Source organism: Rattus norvegicus, chromosome 16, assembly GCF_036323735.1.
Source record: "Rattus norvegicus strain BN/NHsdMcwi chromosome 16, GRCr8, whole genome shotgun sequence".
Taxonomy (NCBI): Eukaryota; Metazoa; Chordata; class Mammalia; order Rodentia; family Muridae; genus Rattus; species Rattus norvegicus.
In genome coordinates, this window is record NC_086034.1 from 17,732,698 (window position 1) to 17,750,536 (window position 17,839).

At 48.3% G+C, this 17,839-nt stretch overlaps 1 long non-coding RNA gene across 1 annotated transcript; it reads left to right on the forward strand.

Annotated features, from left to right (window-relative positions):
* Window positions 1–6,562: 6,562 nt before the first annotated feature.
* LOC108348385 (uncharacterized) lies at window positions 6,563–16,984 on the forward strand. The gene is made up of 4 exons (XR_010058630.1): window positions 6,563–7,563; window positions 8,381–8,487; window positions 8,593–8,671; window positions 16,612–16,984. It is a non-coding gene; the product is annotated as an uncharacterized LOC108348385 (long non-coding RNA).
* Window positions 16,985–17,839: the final 855 nt, after the last annotated feature.

Genomic DNA, 17,839 nt, shown 5'->3' on the forward strand with positions numbered 1-17,839 from the left:
CCCGCCTGGCCCAGCGGCCGCGCACTTACCTGGGAGGCGTTTTTTCTCCGCCTGCTCTAGCTTCTTCATGTCTTTCAGGTCCTCGGAGTGCCTGTCCACTTCGTCCTCCTTGTATTTCAATTTCTTCTGGAGGTACATCAGCTGCTCTTGCAATCGGGGACACAGAAGGGAACGAGTCAGCCTAATGGTCTCTTTGCCCACTCTTTGGGAGGCTGAGGCAGAAGGACTGGGAGTTTGAGGTCCTGCAAATGAACACAAAGCCTATATGAGCTGGTGAGATGGCTCCACGGGTAAAGGTGCTTGTCGCCAAGCCTGATGCCCAGAGTCCATTAACCTCACACATGCACCCCCACATTAATGTAGAAAATGAAAGGTCTATATAGAGAAGGTCTCGTTCAGAGGACACAGATTTGTGAAAGTAAAAAGTACATATAGATAAGTATGTATGTATGTATGCGCCCCCACATTAATGTAGAAAGTAAAAGGTTTATATAGACAAGTCCTTGTACAGAGGACTTAAGTTTGATTCCCAGCTCCTGTTCCAGGGGAGCCAACATCCTCTGCTTCCATGACCCCGTAGCACAGGCATGCAGGCAGGCAAAACACCCACTCACATAAAATATAAAAGACACCCCCTCACACACACACACACACACACACACACACACACACACACACACACACACAACGGTAAGTGTGCATTACTGAATACAGAGGGATTTTATTCTTCTCTTGACCTAGGGACTGGTTTTTGTTTTTTGTTTTTTTTTTTTTTTTCTTTTTTCTTTTTTTCGGAGCCTTGAGCTTGCTAGGCAAGCGCTCTACCACTGAGCTAAATCCCCAACCCGGGACTGGTTATTCTTGGACTCACCAAGAGTCCCCACTCTGATGAGGAAGTCAGAACTTTAGTTTGCAACACTACAAATTGGAGTTTGCATTCTCATTTTTCGAATGCAGCTCTCAAGCAATCTCTGTTTAAGCAAAGTGGAGCCTATAGACACTCCCTGAGTTTCGTAGACAGAGACTTTCAGACCAGTGTGCAAGCCCATTTCCTGCTGAGAACCTTCCTTGGCTCCCCACTGCTCTGGTAGTGATACTGAGGAAGGTGTCACCAAAGCACCCTTGAGCCCAGATCCTGCTCCTGTGCCTGGCTTTGTGCAAAGTCCTGGAAGAGACTCACTCTCAGGACCAATTCCCTTCTGAGCTCAGATTTTTCACTCCTCTACCTTTTGCACATTTGTCATGCATCCGTTTTAATTAACGTGTCTTTTAACCTTTCCCAGAATCCAGTGCTGTTTGTTCTGAGAATCACCCCCCCCCCCTTTCCCGTTTGAGGCATCCCATCAGTCTCTCTGAGAACCACTCAGCCATGTGACACCTTCTCGCTGCTAGGGTCGCTCTTGAGTCAACTCCACAGATCTACTGCATCTCCTGCTACCCCTGATGCTGTATGTGGCCTGGAGGAGTACTCAGCCCCCCACCCCCACTCCTGCTGGACCAAGCTTCCTGTCCTCTCTCAGCAGGAAGCACTGAGGGTGGTTGCCTTTCTGTAGATTAACCCCCACCCACCCACCACTTCTCCCAAACCCCACAGGACTGGAACCCAGTTCTCAAAATAAATTTGACAGGGACTGCATGCTCACACCACAGATCTCTGAACAATAAATGTTAAGTAAGGTGCTAACCAGCTGTGTGTGTGTGTGTGTGTGTGTGTGTGTGTGTGTGTGTGTGTGTCCTGTATAGGCAGGTGTGCACACATGCAAATGTCCGCTTGTTTTTCTCCCCTCTTTTTTGACACTGCGTCTCACCATGTGGAACAGGCTGGCCCTAAATTCACAGAGACCTGCTGCCTTTGTCTCTTGACCTGGATTAAAGCTTCCTTTCCTCCCAAAGGGAGTGCCACCTGGGAGGTCCTGAGGCTATGAATGATTGGATGCACTCAGGGCCCAAGCTTAGGGCAGGTGCTCCTTTGTGGAAAGAAATTAAGAGTCCACTCCCCGAGGTGGTAGACAGGTTTAGATGAGCACAGCAGAGAGCTGTCCCAAGGCTACTCTGGACATGGCCCCTGTCTGCCACAGTGATGAACGTGACTGGGCCTACCCCATCATTCCCAGTACTTCAGGATAAAGGGAGGCCTTGACCTCCAGGCACAGAGCCTGGATGGAGTTTTGCTCCCAGCCCCCCTGGTCCCTTTTCTGACCTTAGTTTCCCCATCTACAGAATGGAAACCTTGGTCTGGTGAACTTTGAATACCCTAGGGCAGGTAGCTGTCTTTGACTAAGAGGGTGAGTCAGTTCCTTTAAAGACACCTCACAGACCAAGGCTGGCCTTCACCCACTTGTCTTCCTTCTGGACCTGAGGAGTGGAATATTTATTGAGCACCTACTGGATGCCAAGCATGGGAACTCTCTCAGTGTCTTTGACTCCACTGGACATGAGTCATAGGCTATAAGGGGAGTTTGAGGGGTTTCATATTTTTTTTTAAAGTGTGTGTGTGTGTGTGTGTGTGTGTGTGTGTGTGTGTGTGTTAATCCATGCATGCACACGTGTGCTCAAGTACCTGAGGCTGCTTAGATATTGGGCTTCCTGGAACTGGAGTTACAGGCAGTTATAAGTTGCTTGCCCCAGCTGATGGCAACTGAATTCAGGTACTCTGTTAAGAGCAGCAGATGCTGTTAACGACTGCCCCATCTCTCTAGTCCTGTTTGTTTGAGGCAGGGTCTCCTGTAGCCCAGGGATTCTTCCCGGTCCCTATGCAGCCAGGGACAAGCTTGAATTCCTGAACCTTCTGCCTCCACCTCCAGAGGGCTGGGGTGACAACCATGTGTCCCCTCACCTGCCTGGGCACCTAAGTGAGTGCCCGATGATGGGAGACAGCATTTGTACAAGAACAGTTGGGAACTTACAGAGACACGGACTCACTGAAGTCCCATGCTACAGAGTGGCAAACAGTTCCTGAGAGCAGAATGGACGCTAGGATCACACAGGACTTTGATGTCAATGCTGGTTTGACTGGAGGCTCTGCCATCCACTGTGAGGACGCTCACTCAGCCTTCCCCTCTCTACCACCCTGAGACTGGGGTATCCCTCTCTCCTCCAGCAGGGGCTCACTGAGGGCTGTGTTTACAGAGGAAGTTACCACAGGCCCCAGCAGCAGAACATGGCAGGAAGTGCTTTGGTATGTGGATCGTGTATGTGTGTGTACATGTACGTGTGTGAGTGTAAGACAGAGCACCTGCTTCTATTGCTTTCCACTCTGTTTTTTTAAGTAGGGTGTCCGACTAGAACAGGAGTCCATTAATTTGGTGAGAATGGCTGGGCAGGGAGCCCGGGATCTGCTTGTTCCTGATTCCCCCAGACATGCCCTGCTGTGTTCGACCTTTACATAGTATCTGGGACTCCAGACTCAGGTTCTCATGCCTGTGTGGCAAGCGCTTTACTCGCTCTGCCATCCCCACACCCTCCAAAGCTTCCGGTGGCAGGAGCTGGGAGGGAAAAGGAAACAGCACCAACAGACTGGAGTGGCTTCCTGTGCAGATCCCACGCCCAAAGCCTTCCCTGTCAGCCACTGTGCTTTGGGCCTCAGTTTATCTCCCAATAAAGTGGTCGCAGAATACACAGTTTAATGAGGTGGAGACAGGATGTGGGGTCAAAGGTCAGCAGTAACGGATGTCGCTATCCTTGGCTGCAAGTGGGGCAGGAAACAGCCAGGTCAATTTTCCGTTCTGCTTCCCCACTGGACAGGCATAGCTGGCAGCCAGATCTGGCTGGAGGTCCCTGGGGGTCATGGGTCCTGACAGGCTCCCTGTGTGTCCCTGCAGTGTTAGGCCCTCAAGGGAAGGGAAGTCTATATTGGTATGTAGCCAACCTGAGCCTGCATCACCAGCTGTGGTGCCTGCCCCTCAGGACCACACCCTGCCTTCTTCTCCAGGCCCCTGGGACCTGGACTTCATCTCTGACCATCACAGAGCATCCTAAGATTTCACTGAAGCCTCAGAGATGGTGGCCTCTAGCCAGGCGCAGTGGTGAACTCCTGTCATCCCAGCACATGGGAGGTTCTGGCAGGAGGATGACTTGTGGGCCAGCCTGTGCTAACAGCTGGATCATACGTCAAAAGCCACACCATGGCTGGCTCAGTGAGTAAAAGTGCTTACTGCTAAGCTTGAGAACCTGGGATTTAGCCCCAGGACCCCAAAGGTGAAAGGAAAGAAGCAACTCCTGAAAGCTGTCCTCCAATCTTCACATGTGTACCCCACTCCCCACAAACACAAAGCAGACAAACAAAACAAGAGACTCCTGGATTTCCACCCAAGTTACCCCTAGCAGTTTCCTTGAGAAAAAAGACTTGGAAAATATAGAACCAAAACTAACCCCCAAAAATTTCTGGGCTGGGGGAACTGGATAAGAACACTTAGAGCACAAACATGATGGTCTGAGTTCAAATCCCCAGCACCCATATTAAAAATCCATATGGATGCACCTGTACTGTAACCCCAACACTTTGGGGGTCAGTGACAGGAGGGTCACCAGTACTGGCTGATTTCCAGGTCCAGGAGCCTTGGAGAGACACTGCCTGAAGGGAATACAGCTGGGGATGATAGACCTGGGTACTAGTCCTCCTCCATCTGGTACACACAGATGTGTGTGCAACACACACACACACACACCATACACACACACACACACCATACACACACACCATACACACACACACACCATACACATACACACACCATACACACACACACCATACACACACACACACACCATACACACACACCATACACACACACACACACACCATATACACACACACCATACACATACACACCACACCATACACACACACCACACACATACACACACACCACACACATACACACACACCATACACACACACCATACACACACACTCACCCCCCCACACTCACACACACTCACTCACACGCCACACACATACACACACACACCACACACATACACACACCCATACACACACACTCACCCCCCACTCACACACATTCACACACACTCATAGACACACCACATACACATTCATTCACTCACTCACTCATACACACACACCACACACACACCACACACACTCAAACACATTCATACACACACACAACTCACACACACATACTCACACCCACACACACACATTCACACACACACTCACTCACACACACATACTCACACCCACACACTCACACATTCACACACACTCACATTCACACACACCCACACCCACACACTCACACACTCACTTACACATACACTCACTCACACACACTCACACACACACACTCTCTCTCTCTCTCTCTCTCTCTCACACACACACACACACACACTCACACACACAGAGAAAAGAAAACCCCACTGAGAAGCAGGACAAACTACCACTGGTCACAGAGCTGGTTGGGGACTGCAGGAATCTTCTCTTTTGAGCTCTAGACTCCCTTGGGAAATTACGCTAGACCAACCACTCACAGTTAGTGAGAAATGGAGCTACAGCCTTGATTTCCCCTTTCCCAAGCCAAGCCCTTCGTGAAGGTCTTGAAGGTTCCAAGGTAGGCAGAAGCAGATAGCATAGCCTAGGACAGGCCTGCTGTGTTTGCCAGGGAAAGAGAAGATGTGATGGGGCCAGCCTGCACAGGCTCTCTGGGCAATGCCAGGACAGTGGGGCTTGGGGAGGCCCCGAGGGAAAGTCAGGTGGGCAGGACGTTATCCCACATTTATTGAATACTTACTTCTAGCCAGGCAGGAAGCTAAGGATTTCACCTACACAGTCATCCATCAGCCTTCATGTGAGCTGGGAAGGTGGATCTGTGACTCACCTTACAGGGAGGCCACAGGGCACAGAGACCTGGGGCCGCTTGTCCCAAGGCACAAGGATGGAGCTTTCTATCTAACTCTTTGGCCTGAGCAGTCTTCAAGTTTGGCGTCTCGATCCTGGGAGACTCCTGGGCTTTGTAAGGACACAGGTGCCCCTGTGGGCTTCTCAGAGGACCCTGTGGTGGAATTAGCCCTGAGGACAGAGTGGGGCACTGCAGGAGTGGGGACAGGGCTGCCTTTCTTTCTCCCACTTCTCTGGATACCACATTGAAAGAAGTGAGTCTTCTCTGTTCAAGTTATTGCAGCAGCTGCTAAGCCTGGTTCAGTGTCTACTGCCCCCTACCAGTTTACCAGTGAGTTCCCACCCTAAGGCCTCCTGGGCATCTGCTCCCCAAAAGTCCTGTTTCCTGTCAGCAACAAGGCTGTCAGGGTGGAAGTGGTCTCCAGTCCTGTCACAGGAAGCCCAATACCCTGTCTCCAGAGTTCTTCTGGGAATCCGGGTTCCTCTCAGCCGCCCAATAGTGGGTTATAGGTTACCGCTCTCTACACACAGCTACTCTCTTTAGGCTGCTGTCACAACTGGGGACACACCTAACCTAGACACACAGGCATGCAATCAGGGCAATCCTGATAACACCTTATGGTGTTATGATCATCCTTTGGCTGTGACAGAAATACAGACAGACAGACAGACAGACAGACAGAGACTCTTCATCAGCCCTCAACTCTGTAGTAGGAAGAGATGCCATTTACACACCACACAGATGTGAGCACACACGCATGAGGTCATACACGGGGAGAGACACCTCCACTCACACCATGACCGCTCCACAGACAGGGGCTGCCCCCCTCCCCTTTCTCAGAGTGTTAGATGCTCTCACACTGGAGACCACAGTGGCGTTTGCAGCTGGGGTATGAGTGCTGCTCACCACCTACTAGGAAGGACAGGGCTGCCTTAGCTTTTCTTTACTTTGTTAGAAAACTACACATCCTAGTGTCGTGGCACCAGAGTGGAGGTCAGAGGGCAGCTGACTAGAAGTGCTTCTCTCCTCCCACTATGTGGATCCCTGAGACTGAATGAAGGCTGTCTATCTGTCTTGTAGGAAGGCCCCTACCACTGAGCCACCTCCCCAGCCGGCACCCTTGCCTTTTCTATTACAGGGTATTAACCCTCATCCTCCCCACACTGCCCAAGTGCCAGAGCTCCTGGGGATGACCTCACGCTTGCTGTCAGGACCAGCCTGAGGCAGCAGAAGAAATCAGCACAGAGAGGGTGCTGAGCAGACTGGAAGCAACCCAGCACAGCACAGGGCTCTTACTTGTTTGCACTTGTCGTCGGCACTTTTCTTGTCTGCCTCAGCCCGCTCAGCGCGGTTGTTGGCAGTCTTCATGTTTAGATTCCGCATCTGTATCTTTTTCTTGGTGGCCTCCATGGTTTCTGTGGGGCATGGACACAGGGCTGAATGAACAGCCCAGGGTGGAGGACCAGGCCTTATAAGCCCTGCATGCTTGCCCTTCTGTAGGCTAGTCTTGGAGGAGGCCCAAGTCTGCTGCCGGGCCAGCTGCTACTTGCTTACACAAGGGAAGACTCGGCCAGTTCGCCAGCCTAAAACCCTGGCCTTATTTGGGCCTAGGCTTTTCTTAAAGAAAAAGGATGCCAGCTCAGGTTCCATTTATAACCTGGGGACACAGGTATGGGACCTGCGTGTACTGTGTGGGCAACAGGTAGGTTTCTGAAGACTCCTGTGGCCGGCCAGGGGTGGGGTTCCCTGACTCCAGGGAAGAATGGAGGTTTGTGAGTCGGCTCAGTCTTTGCCTCAGAATCGGAAGATCCCGGTCAATGGGTATCCTTGTCCTGCTGAGTCCTGCTGGTGGGGATCGGGACCATTTGTCTTTGTTTGGTCCCGTCGACCCCTGGCTCAATCTCTTTACCTCTCTCTCGTCCCTTCCTCCACCGTCCCTCTGTCTCTTTTCCACCTCTGTTTCTGTCTCTCCTGTCACCAGTGTTTCTCTAAAATGCAGCTCACCAAACTGAGAACCTGGTCCATCAGCCGCCATGGGCAATCTCATGCAGGCCTGGGGCTCCCAGCCCCTTTTTAGACCCTATACTTTGTCTTCCTTGTTCAGAACCTGGTATGGCTCCCCACTAACTACGAAAACGGAAAGTGGCTTCAAACTCCTGTATTTCCCCTGCTTTCCCACTGTGCCAGCATCCCCGGAAAGCCAGCGCAGCAGCAGGACCTTCTCCGTCCAGGTTCCAGGCCTAGCCCAGACCTTTGTTAAGTCTTTTCTGTAATCCTTCCCTAATTTGGTCTGTGTCCTTACCATGCAAACTCAATTTCCCTTTGTGGTAGAAGCAGCCTGGATTAAATGTCTCTGTCACAGTGCCAGTGATAAAAACACACGGGCACCCAGGTCAAGCCACTGGCACACCATACCAGTCACCAGCCTAACCGGGAGGGCACACAGGTTCACTCTGTTTGGGATAGGATCATCCAATGTAGCTCAGGCTAGTTTAGAACTCAGGATTCTTCCATTTCAGGCCAGCACAGCACCGGGGTCACAGGTTTTACCACAGCGCCAGCTGCATTCCACCATACTATTCTGTAGTTCTGGGTGTGGAATTCAGCACGTCTTACCACATTCCCGGTAAGTGTCCCTCTGCCCACTCGTGACCTCACTGGGAGATTCTAGGCAGGAGAGCAGGAATTCTGGGAGCTTCATGGCACCTTACCCCTTTTTTCTAACTCACAGATAGGAAACTGAGGCCCAAGGAAGCTCACTCATGGCCACCCAGCTTGTCAGTGACGCAGTGGACCCTGGTGCTGAGATGGTATGAAGACTTTTTATTTCTTAATTTTTGGATTATTTTTTATTTACATTTCAAATGTTATTCCCTTTCCTAGTTTCCCAGACATAAGCTCACTTTCCCCTCTCTTTCTTCTATAACAGTATTCCCCCTCCCCCTGACTGACATTACCCTACACTGGGGGGTCCAGCCTTGGTAGGACCAAGGGCTTCTCCTCCCATTGGTGCCCAACAAGGCCATCCTCTGCTACATATGCAGCTGGAGCCATGGGACAGTCCATGTATAGTCTTTGGGTGGTGGTTTAGTCCCTGGGAGCTCTGGTTGGTTGGCATTGTTGTTCTTATGGGGTCTCGAGCCCCTTCAGCTCTTTCAATCCTTTCTCTGATTCCTTCAACGGGGGTCCCGTTCTCAGTTCAATTGGTTGGCTGCTAGTGTTCATCTCTGTATTTGTCATGCTCTAGCAGAGCCTCTCAGGAGACAGCTATATCAGGCTACTGTCAGCATGCACTTCTTAGTTTCATCAATATTATCTAGTTTTGGTGGCCATATATATATATATATATATATATATATATATATATATATATATATATATATATATATATCTCCCCATATGAGGCAGACTCTGAATGGCCATTCCTTCAGCCTCTGCTCCAAACTTTGTCTCCATATCCCCTTCTATGAATATTTTTGTTCCTGCTTTTAAGAAGGACTGAGGCATTTGCAATTTGGTCATCCTTCTTTTTTTTTTTTTTTTTTTTTTGGTTCTTTTTTTCGGAGCTGGGGACCGAACCCAGGGCCTTGCGCTTCCTAGGTAAGCGCTCTACCACTGAGCTAAATCCCCAGCCCCTACGGTCATCCTTCTTTTTGAGCTTCATGTGGTCTGTGGATTACATCTAGGGTAATTCAAGCATTTGGGCTAATATCCACTTATCAATGAGTGCATATCATGTGTGTTTTTCTGTGATTGGGTTACCTCACTCAGGATGATATTTTCTGGTTCCATCCATTTACCGATGAATTTCATGAAGTCATTGTTTTTGATAGCTGAGTAGTACTCCATTGTGTAGATGTACCACATTTTCTGTATCCATTCCTCTGTTGAAGGGCACCTAGGTTCCCTCCAGCTCCTGGCTATTATAAATAAGGCTGCTATGAACATAGTGGAGCACGTGTCTTTGTTGTATGTTAGAGCATCATTTGGGTATATGCCCAGGAGAGGTATACCTGGGTCCTCAGGTAGTGCAATGTCCAGTTTTCTGAGGAACCTCCAGACTGATTTCCAGAATGGTTGTACCAGTTTGCAATTCCACCAACAATGGAGGAGTGTTCCTCTTTCTCCACATCCTTGCCAGCATCTGTTGTCACCTGAGTTTTTGATCTTAGCCATTCGGACTGGTGTGAGGTGGAATCTCAGGGCTGTTTTGATTTGCATTTCTCTGATGAATAAGGATGTTGAACATTTCTTTCTTTTTTTTTTTTTTTTTTGGTTCATTTTTTCGGAGCTGGGGACCGAACCCAGGGCCTTGCGCTTCCTAGGTAAGCGCTCTACCACTGAGCTAAATCCCCAGCCCTGAACATTTCTTTAGGTGCTTCTCAGCCATTTGATATTCCTCAGCTGAGAATTCTTTGTTTAGCTCTATACCCCATCTTTGGTTGTGAGCCTAGCCTTTAACGGTTGAGCCACCTCTCCAGCCCAACTGTACCCCATTTTTAATAGTGTTATTTAGCTTTCTGAAGTCTAACTTCTTGAGTTCTTTGTATATTTTGGATATTAGCCCTCTATTGGAAAAGGTTTTTCCCAATCTGTTGGTTGCCGTTTTGTACTAATGACAGTGTCCTTTGCCTTACAGAAGCTTTGCAGTTTTATGAGATCCCATTTGTCGATTCTTGATTTTGGAGCATAAGCCATTGGTGTTTTGTTCAGAAAAATTTCCCCAGTCCCCATGTGTTCGAGACTCTTCCCCACTGTTTCTTCTCTTAGTTTGAGTGTATCTGGTTTTATGTGGAGGTCCTTGATCCACTTGGACTTAAGCTTTGTACAGGGTGATAAGGATGGATCGATCTGCATTCTTCTACATGCTGACCTCCAGTTGAACCAGCATCATTTGTTGAAAATGCTGTCTTTTTTCCACTGGATGGTTTTAGCTCCTTTGTCAAAGATCAAGTGACCATAGGTATGTGGGTTCATTTCTGGGTCTTCAATTCTATTCCACTGATCTACCTGCCTGTCTCTGTACCGATAACATACAGTTTTTATTACTATGGCTCTATATGCTTGAGGCCAGGGATGGTGATTCCCCCCCCCCAAGTTCTTTTATTGTTGAGAATAGCTTTAGCTATTCTGGGCTTTTGTTATTCCAAATGAATTTGCAAATTGCTCCTTCTAACTCTATGAAGAATTGAGTTGGAATTTTGATGGGGATTGCATTGAATCTGTAGTTTGTTTTTGGCAAAAAGGCCATTTTTACTATATGAATCTTGCCAATCCATGAACATGGGAAATCTTTCTATCTTCTGAGATCTTCTTCAATTTCTTTCTTCAGAGACTTGAAGTTCTTGTCACACAGGCCTTTCACTTGCTTGGTTAGAGGTGGAATTATGTTTCTTTTGGGTTAGTTGAAAGAAGATTACTTTCTTGCTTTTCTAGGGTGTAGTTTCCCTCCTTGTGTTGGAGTTTTCCATCTATTATCCTTTGTAGGGCTGGATTTGTGTGACGATATTGTGTAAATTTTGTTTTTTCATGGAATATCTTGGTTTCTCCATCTTTGTTAATTGAGAGTTTTGCTGGATACAGTAACCTGGGCTGGCATTCGTGTTCTCTTGGGGTCTGTATGACATCTGTCCAGGATCTTCTGGCTCTCATAGTCTCTGGTAAGAAGTCTGGTGTAATTCTGATAGGTCTGCCTTTATATGTTACTTGACCTTTCCCCCTTACTTCTTTTAATATTCTTTCTTTGTTTTGTGCATTTGGTGTTTTGACTATTATGTGATGGGAGGAATTTCTTTTCTGGTCCAATCTATTTGGAGTTCTATAGGCTTCTTGAATGTTTATGGGCATCTCCTTCTTTAGGTTAGGGATGTTTTCTTCTATAATTTTGTTGAAGATATTTACTGGGCCTTTAAGTTGTGAGTCTTCACTATCTATTATCCTTAGGTTTGACCTCCTCATTATGTCCTGAATTTCCTGGATGTTTTGGATTAGGAGATTTTTGCATTTTACTTTATCTTTGATGGTTATGTTGATGTTTTCTATGGTATCTTCTTTTTTTTTTAAATATTTTATTTATTTATTATATATGAGTACACTGTAGCTGCCTTTAGACACACCAGACAAGGGCATCAGATCTCATTACAGATGGTTGTGAGCCACCATGTGGTTGCTGGGATTTGAACTCAGGACCTCTGGAAGAGCAGTCGGTGCTCTTAACCACTGAGCCATCTTTCCAGCCCCTCTATGGTATCTTCTGACCCTGAGATTCTCTCTTCTATCTCTTGTATTCTGTTGGTGGTGTTTGCATCTATGACTTCTGATCTCTTTCCTAGGTTTTCTATATCCAGGGTTGTCTCCCTTTGTGATTTCTTTATTGTTTCTGTTTCTATTTTCTTTTCTTCTTCTTCTTTTTTTTTTTTTTGTTCTTTTTTTCGGAGCTGGGGACCGAACCCAGGGCCTTGCGCTTCCTAGGCAAGCGCTCTACCACTGAGCTAAATCCCCAACCCCTCTGTTTCTATTTTCAAATCCTGGATGGTTTTGTTCAGTTCCTCCACCTGTTTGGTTGTGTTTTCCTATAATTCTTTAAGGGATTTTTGTGTTTCCTCTTTGAGGGCTTCTACTCATTTACCTGTGTTGTCCTGTATTTCTTTAAGGGAGTTATTTATGTCCTTCTTAAAGTCCTCTATCATCATCATCACCATCACCATCACCATCACCATCATCATCATCATCATCATCATCATCAAATGTGGTTTTAAATCCAATTCTTGTTTGTCCGGTGTGTTGGGATATCCAATATCCCTTAGTGGGAGAACTGGGCTCTGATGATGCCTAGTAGTCTTTGTTTCTGTTGCTTGGGTTCCTGTGCTTGCCTCTCGCCATCAGGTTGTCTCTGGTGTTAGCTTGTCTTGCTGTCTCTGACAGTGGTTTGAGCCTCCTGTAAGCCTGTGTGTCAGCACTCCCATAGACCTGTTTTCTTTCAGCTGGATCTGGGAACAGAGAGCTGCTCCTGCGTTTGTGTGTCCTGTAGCCTCCAGATGGGTGGCTTGGAGCAGAAGAGTTGGTCTTACCTCTGCTCTCAGGTGTGTCAGCATTCCAGGCAACTGGCTTTCAGCTCTGGGCTCAGGCAGAAACCAGAAGGGTCCTGCCACTGTGTGTTTCTAGGTTCCCCATCCAGAAGGCTCTAGGCAGGTTCCTTTTGGGCCAGGAATGTGAGCAGAAGTGGTGGTCTCCCCTGAGCTCTCAGGATTGTCTGCACCTCTGAGAGTCGAGCTGTCTCCCCCAAGGGATTTTGGTACAGAGAGCTGTGGGAGTGATTCAGTTCCGGGCACAGCCAGAAACCGGAAGTGTCCTGTCCCAGAAGACTTCTGCCTTTGTGTGTCCTGTAGCCTCCAGATGGGTGGTTTGGAGCAGAACAGTTGGTCTTACCTCTGCTCTCAGGTGTGTCAAAGCTCCCGGTGACTGGCTTTTGGCTTTAGGCGCAGGCAGAAACTGAAAGGGTCCTGCCCCTGACTGCTCGAAGATTCCTGTGCCCAGAGGGCACAGAGGGCACTAGGCAGGTTCCTCTTGGTCAGAAATGTGGGCAGAAGTAGTTGTCTCTTCTGAGCTCTCAGGATTGTCTGCACTTCTAAGAGTCCAGCTCTCTCCCCCTACAGGACTTGGATACAGAGAGCTGTGGGACCAGTTCAGTTCAGTTTTGGGCTCAGTTAGAAATCAGAAGGTTCCTGCTGCTCCCCTCAGCTCTCAGAATTATCTGCACTTCTGAGAGTCCAGCTCTCTCTCCCCCAAGGGTTGAAGTCTTTAGCTCCTGCCCCATGAGCTGAATAGACCACCTAAAGCTGAGTCAGCTGAGGTCACCTGGCTCCATCCCAAACGTCCCTGGGCCCTGCCCACCACAGGTACCTGTGTCTAACTCCAAGATTGACAGCCTTGGCTCCACAAAGAAGATCTACCTCACAGAACCTGTTTTCCTGGGTACAGTCTTGTAGGGCATGCCCTAGTATCTGGACCTGTCTCTTGTTCAGGGAACTCTAGGGTAGAACCTGATGCAGGAGAGGGGACCAGGGGTCTGGGAAGTGCATGGGAGTCCAGCTGCATTCCCCTGTCCTTGGCCACATCCTTTTCTCCCCTGCCCTATGGCCTTGGGGATGAATATGTTGCTTTTCTGTGTCTCTGTCCCACTTGGGAAGGCCTGACTAAGAGTGGAGGGACATTTGGAGTTCCTGGACCTGAGGGGAGGTATGACTATCAGGTCCATGCACCAGAGACAGGCCTGTTAGAGGAGAGAGTTTATGGCTCCAAGTGAGGCCTTACTCCACTTGAGGGTAGCCATCTTAGACACAAGACTTAGAGTCACTCATAGAACAGAATAAAGATTCAGGCTACTGTAGTAGTCCTCCCCTCTCCCACCCCCCCTTCTCTCTCGTGTGTGTGTGTGTGTGTGTGTGTGTGTGTGTGTGTGTGTGTGTGTGTGTGCAATATCAGCTTGTGTGATTCTGTTTTCTCCTTCCACCATATGGGTCTGGGAAACTTGACTCAGGGTGTGAGTGGCTACCTTACCCGCTGAGCCATCTCTCCAGCCCTTTGTGAAGGTTTGAGTGACAAGGTAGAGACTGTGACTCAGCCCTGTGGGGTGAGGCTGATTGTTTCAACAGTGCAAACAAGTGTCTCAGTTTGGGTGTTGCAGAAGAAAATCCCGAGACAAGATCTTAAGGTCGATCTGGGAAGTGATGCAAAGACACAGGAGTAGCCACTGGGACCAGGAGACCCCAACCTTCAAAAAAAAAGTGATTATCACCAGGTTCAAGAGGTCCTACTGGGGGCCCCAGAAAACACAGGCCTTGTCTGTGCCTGGAGGGTGCTTGGTCAGTCAAGTGCTTCTGTTTTTGGTTTTGAGACCCCTTCTCATTATGTGTATAACCCAAGCTGGCCCAAATTCACAGAAATCCACCTGCCTCTGCCTCAAGTGCTGGGATTAAAGACGTGCACCATCACGCCTAGCTTGTGGTTTAGATTGTTTTGAGATAGGATGTTACTATGCATCCCAGGCTAGCTTAGCCCAGGCTAGCTCAGACTATGCGTTCTTCATGCTTCAATCCTGAGTTCTGAGATGACACATAGCTATGAGACCATCACTTCGGCTCCTTCCCATCAGTTGGTCCCCTGGGTCACTTCGTGTCACAAATTCCTAAAGACTTTTGGGTTAGGGAAAAACCTCTCGGGTCATTTGATCCCCATAGTCACCCATCTTGCTCCACCCACTTCATATACAGGAAAGGCGACCAAGCAAACTATCAGCCTTCCCCTGGGACAGCCAGAGCTACTCCCCCACCCTCCTTTGCTCCTTCCTTCCTTCCTTCCTTCCTTTCTTTCTTTCTTTCTTTCTTTCTTTCTTTCTTTCTTTCTTTCTTTCTTTCTTTTCCGTTGCTTCTTTCTACCCAGGGTGAAACAGGGACCCAGCACTACTGCACATCGTCACCAACACTGGTGGCCCACCCTGTTCACCTGCCCTGGCCTCTGGGCTTCCCTCTGCACCCAGGGCCACCACCTCATGACATTTAGCAAAGACGAGAGGCTCTGTCTATCTAATTTCCACATCTGGCCCGCTCCCCTCTCTGCAAACTGCAGGGTCTCTCAACTGGCTTGTAGCAAGTGGGGATTTGATCAGGAGTGTCTGATTCTTAAACCCTGACGCTCCCATTTCCTGAGAAGGACCTGAGGGATTGCAGAGATGGATCTGTGGTAAGCAGAGGCCTAGTACGTAAAACCCAGATTCTGTCCCTGGTGTCGGTTCCGGGGTTTCATTCCTAGCACTGCAGGGACTACTGATCTTGGTCATATGTGTGTGGTCTGAGATCCTCCTTAAAATTCTCACCAGCGCCGTGTGGTTTAGAGAGCTACAAAACAGGCAGAGCCACAGCCTTGGCAGCACGGTTGGATAATTATACAATAATTATAGTAAACATTGATTGGCCCTGTCGCACCTGTGGCTCTCTGCCAAGTGCCTTCAATCGACTCTCACTTGGTTCTTACAGTTCTCCCAAGAGACAGGCACTGTGTTTTACTTTAAAAGAGAAAAGATTTACTTAGTTTTATTTTATGTGTATTTATATGTCCCTGTGAGAATCTGTGTACCATACGCATGCAGCATCCTTGGAGACCAGGGAAGGTCCTTGGACCTCTTAGAACTGAAATTACTGGTGTGTGAGCCAGGTCCCCTGAAGTAGCAGCCAATGCTCCTCATAGCTGGTAACTTATTCAAATGTCTGACCTTATTCAAATGAGGTTGTACATGGACGCTGGAGTCTATACACTAAGCCACTACCCAAGGCCAAGGATAGCCTCTTCTGGTCTAGGGCCAGCTCAGGCTACTCTCAGGGGTCAGCCAGTGCCCAAGGGGTGTCATTGCTGCTATCAGGGGACAGTTTACTTATGACGCTGAAAGGTCTCGTCCCAAGGGTGTGGCAGCCTGGGCTCCAGCTACCTCTAAGGATGTTTGCCTATGGAGTGTAGCTTCCCCTGCAGTGCATGGTATTTGTCTATGGTGTCTACAGCTTCTCCCTGTGGAGCAGAGGGCAGGCTTGTTTGGTTTCTGAAGAGATAATAATGTTCCTCTTGGACCTGAGGCTTGGGTGGGAATGTTTGCTTCCAATTTTTACATTGGAATTTATTCTTTCCAATGCCAATAATCCCATATAAAAACACGTCGTCGTAAAAATATAAAAAATAGTTTTCTTTTATCCCCCACTAGGTCCAGCACCGCAGTGCCCCAAGATATCTGCTAGATATCTTGCCAGAAGCACACATCCCAATTCCACGGCAGCCCAGTGTCTCTAGCCGCCGCACACTTTCTTACACTTAAATCGCTACATGAAAGAACACGCAACACAAGAACCTTTGATCCAATCGACAAGATATAATTGCCCACCTTGGGGGCTGGAGAGATGGCTCAGCGGTTAAGAGCGCCCGACCGCTCTTCCAGAGGTCATGAGTTCAATTCCCAGCAACCACATGGTGGCTCACAACCATCTGTAAAGAGATCTGATGCCCTCTTCTGGTGTATCTGAAGACAGCTACAGTGTACTTATATATAATAAATAAATAAATCTTTAAAAAAAAAATAATTGCCCACCTTAACATACAAGGCCCTGTACATTAAGAACATTTATAACAACAGCAGCGTGGACTCTTTTCTTTTTTCTTTTTCTTTTTTTTCGGAGCTGGGGACCGAACCCAGGGCCTTGCGCTTGCTAGGCAAGCACTGTACCACTGAGCTAAATCCCCAACCCCTAGCAGCGTGGACTCTTAACATCAGCTTCCATGATGTCTCGCGGCTAACCTCTGTCTCCTCCCCTCTTCCGTTCCCGTCTCCTCCTCTTCCTTCAAACTTTTCTCCCGCCCATCCTTCCTTCTTGCCCAATGACAGGCCTCATTCTATCCTGTACCTGCCTCACCTGTGACATCATCCCACAAAAACACATAGCCCAGTTATTATAATTATAAGCTGTATGCCTAGATCGGGCAGATCTAACAGTATACTAGCTTATTCCCCAGCTATGAGACCCCTTGCCACTTGCCGTTCCTCCTGGCCATGCTGGTCTGCTCACCATTACTTCCTCCTCTTCTGTCTTCTCTCCACCTGCCCCCAATCTCAAAGACCTCCAGTCCCACCTTTCCCCTCCATGGAGGCAACCCCTCTTGAGGGGGCAGAATTAACACTAGAATACAAACAGCATCAGGACAACCCACGGCATAGGTGGTTTTTATTTTTTTCTTTAAAAATTTTTAAGTGAAGCTATTTTTTTCATACAATATTTTCTGATGACGTTTCCCCTCCCCCAACTCCTCCCAGACCCTCTCCACCTCCCACATACCCAACTCCATTCCTTCTATCTCTTAGAAAACAGAAAAACAAATAGACAAACAAAAAAGCAAGCAAGGCAGAATAAAATAAAACAAAAAAAGCAAACACACACACA